Here is an 8,353-nt window from a genome sequence, read left to right as displayed (position 1 = left end):
GTTTTCTCCATTATATGTTATGCTTCTTTGGGCTGGTTAATTCTTTTGGCTTTGAATTGCATTTTAATTGATATTAATGTGAACATTCATTTTGAGTTTTTTTGTTCGTTTTGTTTTGTGCCTTTGCATTTGCTTAGTATATCCTTAATTTCCAGTCTTTCTTGGTATCTTTGTTTCAGTGTGTTTCTAGAAATACCTTATACCTAGGTTTTATATTATAACTAATATGACAGTCTTTGTCTTTTGACAGAATTTAGTCAGGACCCAGTAATCGTGATGTTTTACATACTTGGCTTTATGTTTTCTATTTTATTGTTTGTTTGCTACTTGCTATTTGTTTTGTTTTATTTTACTTTTCCTAATTTTCTTCTTTTTTCCCTCTACTGTTAGACTTTAAAATATACTATTTTTCTTTGTACTAGTAGTTTTTATAACATGTGGTTATTACTAAATTTGGATTTCTCCACCAATATATAAAAATGGCATGATTTCTGCTCACTGTACTATCTACTTTCCCATTCCTCCCCTCCCCACTTACTGAGAAGACACCTTTTATTTCTTTGTTCCATGTTGTACTTCCCACTCCATCCCTCGTTTGTGCTCTTAGACATTTACACACACACACACACTCACTCACACACACTCTCTCCTTTGCTAGCTGTTGGCTCTGGTCTTCTTCAATTTGTGGGAGCCCATCAATAGGTTACATGGGTTGGCCATCCCTCAGGTTGGGTCAGTCCACTGGGTTCTCTTGGGCCAAGGAAAACAAGCTTCAGGGGAAGGCTGGCCCATTTCTGTTTAGTGGATAAACAATGAGGGAGCTGGACTAACGGAAGGAGTACACTCACCTGCTGATGGGCAGGACAGCGTCTCATCCTGCCTCTGTTCCTCCAGGTAGGGGAGAGACGGCTCTTTCTCAGCTGCACAGATTGGCAAAAGTTCATTCCACGATTGTACCCCACCCCACCGCAGGGCCACCAGGCTTAAGCACATACCCAAGAATCACGAGCAACAGTGGATAGTGTGGCCCTACTGGAAGGAATCATCTCATGTCTGCCCATCTGGGGCCCATCAGGGAACCTTCAAGTCTGAGGTCTTTGCCACAGGCTCCAGCCGAGGCAGCTTTCTCCTGCAGTCCTGAACGGACTGCTCCAGCCCAGCACCAGGGCTCCAGACCTCCAGAGAACATGCAGCTACAGACACACCCCAGTCCCCATCACTAATGCTCAGGTTGTCATGAGGCTGGGGAGAGAGAGTTGAGCATGGGTAGTCAAAACAGGCTTTCAGTCCTCCATCTACTCACCATGAAAAGGCTTTTCTATGGCCATTCTGTCAAATACCGCTCGTCCATTCTCTGCTTCACCCCTGTTTCCCAGGAAGTCCTGTGGAGGCACCTCTCCTTTCCCCCCTTTCCTGAGTAACAACCACCAGCAGGACACATGGAGAGGTGATGCACCTTCTAAGTTTCCCAGCAGCAGTGAGGGTTTGTTTTTTTATGGAAACTGGTTTGGACCTGTCCTCCTTTCTGCTTCCCCTTTGTACCAAAGCAGTAATATCCCAACCATCCCTCCTCCAGACAGGGATGGTTTTCTACTTATCAGCTCAGGTTTCCTGCACGTCCCCCCCCCCCCCACCTTTGCAGTTTGGGGCCAGCACTGGAGCATCAAGCTGCTCCTGTGCCTTTCTCAGAGGGCTGGGAACTGCAGCAATAGCCATGCAGGAGCTCTGCCTGGACGCTGTTTGGTGTGTGCAGTGTGCAACTTCCTGGTTATCCTCACAGCACCTGCTGCAAAGCAGAGCTCCATACTCCAGTGGGCCCTGAACCAAATATCAACAGATGAGTGCCCCTTCATCCAGTAAATATTCATAGAGCACCTACTATGTGCCAGGCATTGTTTTAGGAGATGGGAATAATATACTAGTGAAATATAGACGTGGAGCTTCATTGGGCTGGATCACAGACCCCTCTGCCACGTCTTGTGCAGGTCATGAGTCAGGTATTTGAAAAAAGATTCTGGTGGCCGATAACAGGATAGACATGCCTTCTTCTGATATGAGCTCTGCAGCCAGTGGTTAGAAGCCCTTGTCTTACATACCAAAAGTACACAATAGTGGCAACAAGCCAAGGAGTACATGGGAGCTCATGCGCACTAACACTACTCTTATATAATTCGTTTACAATGGATGTGCTGAATCACACACAGCCAGATATGAGGCAAGGGGGCCTGACTAAACTAACTCCAATTTCCTTACAAGCTTAAACTCTAGAGGGGCCACCGAGATACTCCTACTGAGGAGGCATGATTTAGCTGAGACTTGAGGAGGAGGAGGAGGAGCCAGCCATGTGAAGGGATGGAGAACAGCAAGACAAGGGCCTCAAGGTAGGAAAGGTCTTGAAGTCTTCTAGGAACTGACAGAAGGCAGAGAGGCTGAAGCATAATGAATTGGTTGGGGCCAGGGACCAGGGGACAGTCATACAAAGGGAGGTCAAGGAGGCAGGGGTCCGATCTTGGCCTGAATACTATTGTATTCCTGATAGCACAGACTCATGTTCTAGTTACTGCATTCCAGAATATTCAGTACATTTCTATTGATTCAAGCTGTGGATCACCTGTGAACATAATCTGCTTTTATGGTAATCCTCTTCTTCAAACTTTGGTAGCAGTTTTGTGCAGGACTAGAGTTTTCAGTGACTGCAGACATATCTGTGGCTGAATCTTAAGCTTTCTACCTACCTCCACACCCTGGGAGTCCCTAATGGGATTCCTGACCTCCTAAAAGATTTTTTTTAAATCCTCATACATGAAGGGTGCCTCTTTGTGCTATGAAGTTCTATGGGTTTGACAAAGCATAGTGTCATGTATTCACCATTACAGTATAATATAGAATCATTCTATAAATGAAATGATATTAACCACCCTAAAAATCCTCTGTGCTCCACCTGCTCAATCCTCTGCTCCTCCCTTAAAGCTGCTGATTACTTCTTCAGAGATAGTTTTGGTATTCTGGGGGGTAGGACAGCCATTCAGAGCCAACATCACCTCCCTTGCTCTGGAGCAGACAGCCTATGGATGAGCATTGCCATCTGTCTGGATGCAGAAAATCATCCTACATACAGAGTTCTAGAACTTGTCAGACTGGCCACTCTAGAGCCAGAAATCCCACCTGTAAGTACGGTCTTTGGATGCCCTCTTTGACATACTTGTACTTTGAACTGTGGTAATTTGAACTGTTGGCCCCAATCCTTCATCTCTCCCGGTATCCACACTCTTGGCTGTGTGACCTTCCATCCCTCTCTCTTACGAGAAGTGGAATGTACTTCCCAGCCCCAACTATGAGCTTGGTTGTGTGACCCTTTGGCCAAAGGGATGTTAGCAGAACTAAACCTGGGCTGCCCACTGGTCCCAGTAGGAGGAGACACAGGCAAAGGAGAATCACCCCAGCTGACCTGACCCAGTGACCCCCAAAACGTGATTGAGAAATAAATGCTTTTTGTTGCATGCCACTGCAGTTAATGCAGCAAGAGCTAACTGATACAGGCACAGTATTTATTCAGATGTGACATCTCTGGAACCCTCAAAATGAGACGAAAGGCTGTGTAGAATCTGTTCTTTCCTTTAAAAATATTATGTTCTGTCACCACCAACCAATGTGTAAGTGTTTAAAAAGTGATTGTGTTTTAAAATAAGAGAGTGTGGTTGTGGTTCTTTTGTATTTTAAAGGCTGCCAAATGGTGAAGGCATTTTAAAGATTGAATACTTCAAAGGTTCTTGTGAGGCCAGTAGCCACTGCTTATTTTAATGTGCCAGAGGCTGTGAATGATTGCTTTAATCTGGTTCCTTCTCAGAGCAGATTGGCAAGACCAGATCAGTCATGCACCTGACATGAGTCAATTATGTAGTACTACTACCTCTGTTATTATATTTCAAAGAGAGTAGTTTTCCACACAGATAATGATTCTGAAATTTCTTCTCTTGTGGTATCCCCTGATGTCTCTTTGATTCTTTCTACTCTCCCAAAAAACTTCCCCCTCCACATACTCTCTATTAGAACAAGTACATAGAGCAGATGTCTATGCTTTCCAAAAGCATCTGTTCTTTGCTTTTAACCTTGTTAAATCAAACTAAAATTTGGCCTGACGCCTCCAGGCTCACATACTTGAGCTGTTACTTATAAACAGTAACCAAACTCAGTACATAAACAAACTGAAAACCTACCTGACTTAGAGGTTAGGTGACAATAGGTGGGTCTCAGCCAATCACAGCAGCCGCACTGCAACCATGCACAGGTGGCCAGCTGTTCAAACTGTGTTCAGATAAGGCAAGCACCAAGCTCTAACCAGCCCAGCTGTTCCCGCACCTCCTTCTGTCTTCTGTCGCTTCCCATTTTTAGTCTATAAACCTTAACTGGCCATGCAGCAGCCACAGAGTCCCTCTGAATCTGTTTCGATTCTAGGGGCTGCTCATTTGCTAATCATTCTTTGCTCAGTTAAACTTTGGTAAATTTAATTCATGTAAAGTTTTTCTTTTAACAACCTCTTGAGGAAACTGTTATTTAAATGTGGTTAAACTCGTTCTATTTGGTTTTAAAAATGCTTTTATAAATGGAAGAGTAGAAAACATCACTTTAAACTGAAACTGTAATAATTTATAAAATAAAATAAAATTCAGGGGTTACATGAGGTTGAGTTTTCATTGTGTGCTAAGATGCTCCTCTCCGTGCAGGAGGTGTGTAAGCCAGAAGCAGCCCTTCCTTACCCTTGGCTGCACAAGAGAATGACCTGCAGAGATTTTAAAAATCCTGATACTCAGGCAACCGCTCAGACAAATCACATCAAAAATTCTGGAGATGGAACCCAGGCAGCAGTACGTGTGAACGTTCCCAGGTGATTCCAGTGAACAGCAAAGCCTAAGAACCACTGAACTAGTGGAGTGATCCAATTGGCAAATTGCACTTGCTAAGTAAGTTGGTAGTTTCGTCAAGGTCTACACAGAATCCGCCACATTTGCTTCAAATGATGGGATGTAAATGAAGGAACTACCTACTGAGGACATAAACAGGGGTAAGCCTCCCACAGACTAGCAACAGAAGGAAGCTGTTACTACCACTAGGCCTGAATGGACAATAGGACGGGAGCCCAGTGAGGGCCAGTACTGGAGAGAAGCCCCCTGCCTTGGAAGGGACGGAGCCACTGCCAAAGACATGACACAGGGAGAGAGGTGGAAGAAATACCTCAGCCTCGCTTCTGATATAATCTGGCCTCCTGGCAATGGCTCCCATTGTTCCAGGAAATCCAAGGTGTATGACTATGACAATTTCAACTTTATCCTTCATTCAATGTTTATTTAAAAATATTTTTAAAAAGTCTTTTGTTCCACTGGAGCTGGGATACACTTCTGTCCTGTCGGTGGACATCCAAACTCGAGACTCTTCAGCTTTTGGTGATTCCAGGATTCACGTCAGCAGCACCTCTGGCTCTTAGTCCTTTGGCCTTGAACTGAGAACCAGACCATTGCCTTCCCTGGTTCTGAGGCTTCTGTACTTGGATTGAGCCACGCTACTGGCATCCAGTTTGCAGACAGTCTATGATAGGACTCCTCAGCCTTCACAATCACGCTGAGAAAGGCATTCATTATAAGAGACTGACCTTTTAGCCCATACGGCTGTTGTCTAAAAGCTCCAGCAAGAATTTTAAGTTGGAAAGCATCAAGGCACACTCTAAGGGCAAAGCAAGAAGGCCCTTGACAGATGCTGGCCCCTTGATTTTGGACTTCCAGGCCTGCTGAACTCTTCTTTTAAGCAACTATCTGTCAACTGATGCTGCTTCAAATAGGAGGAGAAAACAGAAGAGGAGGAGGAGGAGCAGAAACAGGAGAAACAGGAAGAGGAAAAACAAGACCATTCGAGTCTGTAATGTAGTCGTGTCTTAGCTTACATGAGGACCTCAGACCTCAGAGTTCCATGCAGTCACCTACTCTGGGAGCCAGTCTCATGATCCCTTACCCTGGATTTTATCTCTCTCAGTGCTGAACTTCCCAAAAGGAAGCCAAATGCCAAGACGTAAAACCAAATATTACTGTTTCTTCTTGTGAGCTTCTCTAATAGCTCACAAGAGGAAATGTAAAGGAATCCTGCGGCACCAACACTTCTGGGTTAAGAGTGAACATCACAGTGGGAAGCACAGTGCCTGGCATACAGTAGGTGCTCAGTCATCTCAGGCAGCAGAACGTTAAGCAGAGCTTTTTCTTGACGCTGAAATTAAAAAATGGGGGTCAAAGCCAATTCTAAAAAGGGCAAGAAATATTTGGGTCAGACGTCAAATCGAGGGCACCTATGAGGTTTCCAAATAAACCCATTTTCTTCAAATACCTTATCCTCCTTCCCTATCATAGATAAAAAGGCAAAAAAGTGGTAAGAAGGGGCCATTGAGATCACCATGGTGGTGGGGAGAGGTTATGTTCTCTCGCCTGCTGGGAAGAATAGAGAGGTCTATTTCTCTCCTTCCTAACACAAGTGACATAGAGGTACCTCAATGGAATCACTTGTCAGATTGGGGATACCTGGCAGAAGGGAAACCTGTCCCCTTATTCCTTGCCTGAATGCTTGTTGAAATGGAAACTAGTAGGTTCACTGTGGGGCTCCTATCAGAGTGTAGCATGGTGAGAGATTCTTATAGAGCTTGAAGTCGTGTCCCCTGGAGTTTTGTGCCTGTTTCTTCATAAAATAGCTAAGACAGGATGCCTGCTGAGGCTACCATGGGATAGTGTGCCTGGGAAAAACAATATGGAGAATCAAACAACCACAGACTCCCCCCAATAAAATTATCCATAAAGGATTTTGCCAAGAGTACAGAAGAGGCTTCATTAATTCCTGGGACTCCTCGTGAAGACACTTGGAAGTAGGAGGAGTAGACAGAATCCTTGGAGACACCATGCTAGGCAGTGAGTGTTGGACCCTCATGGGACCAAGCAGTGATGTCATTCCTCTCTGGAGGAGCCCTCACCGACTTGGAGGAACACAGTGAAGCTCAAAATCACCACAAGAAGATAAAACAAACTGACTTTGCAGACAGCACCATATTGTGAGAGACAATTAGTAGGAGGTGAAACCAGGTCAAGACAAAGCAAGACCAGGGAAGACTTCATGCCGTCAACAGATGACCAGTTATATGATAACTATGCTTTCCCTGTCTTCCCACCTGCTCCCCTTCCTCATCCCACAACTAGGAAAGAAAAGGCACAGAGGAAAGATGCCAGAACCAAACCACTCCCTCCTTTACAAGGTATAGTGTAGGAGGAGAAATGGATTCACAGACACTACCCGTCTTTACATGAGCCCTCTAAAGACACATGCATAGGTTATGCTGAGATAAGGGAAAAAGAAAGAAGAGGTTTAAATCTGATATGAAACTGTAGTTTTGAATAGGCTTAGACTTTTAATAACGTAGGGAAACTGAAAAAAAGCATGGGATCTTCTTAAGATATTAGTAAGAGAATGAAAAGGCATATTTGACATAGTACAATTGAATTCAGGGATCAGAAAATAATAAAACTGACTTATATCCCACTGAAGTGAGACTACTTAATAAATTAATTATGTATTTGAATAAATGAGTGAAATATGAGTGCACAAATCCATGAATAAGTAAATGGCAACATGGAGGAAAACTTTTTTTCTTATATTAGCCTTTTTTCAGGTATCCATTTTAGAAGTTGCTAGAAAGCAATAACATATTAGTTATTACTGTTCTGTGAACCCCACAGCATTAATGAATGCTCTTCTATTCTCTAGAAAATAAAAAAATAAAAGTCTTTTGTGCCAGACACCATACTGTACTAGATACAGAAATGAAAGACACAATATCTATTAAAGATTTAAGTCCTATAAATATAGAAATATAGAAATGGGAAACATAGACAAGTTTGCAAGTGTAATGAAATCTATTATTTTACCAGCCCAGAGCAGTGTATCTCACTTTGTCAGGCATTCCCCATCCCCAACTCCAGCCATGTGGTCTGATGTCAGCTGAAGACTCAGGGTGCCCTGCCTGGGCGGTTACCCTACAATATAGTACCTCCCTTCTCTGCCCACAGGCGGGGTTCAGCCCTAGGATTTTCCTCAGTGGGGACGTGCGTAGAGCACTCTTTCCTCTGTTGTTGTGAGGCTGTAAGACACATCCAGAGCTGCCTGTGGTCTTCCTTCCAACCTCACAGACACAACCAACTGCAGAGAATAGAGGCATGAGAGAGGATGCATGAAGGAGAGGAGAGCCCTGATGAGACTGGGGTGCCTGTTCTGAGACCAACTTCACCCTTGGACATGTACAGTTCATTTCTCCACTTGACTAAAGCTG

This window comes from Cynocephalus volans, chromosome 7, assembly GCF_027409185.1.
Source record: "Cynocephalus volans isolate mCynVol1 chromosome 7, mCynVol1.pri, whole genome shotgun sequence".
Lineage (NCBI taxonomy): Eukaryota > Metazoa > Chordata > Mammalia > Dermoptera > Cynocephalidae > Cynocephalus > Cynocephalus volans.
Note: the sequence above shows the minus strand (reverse complement) of the source record.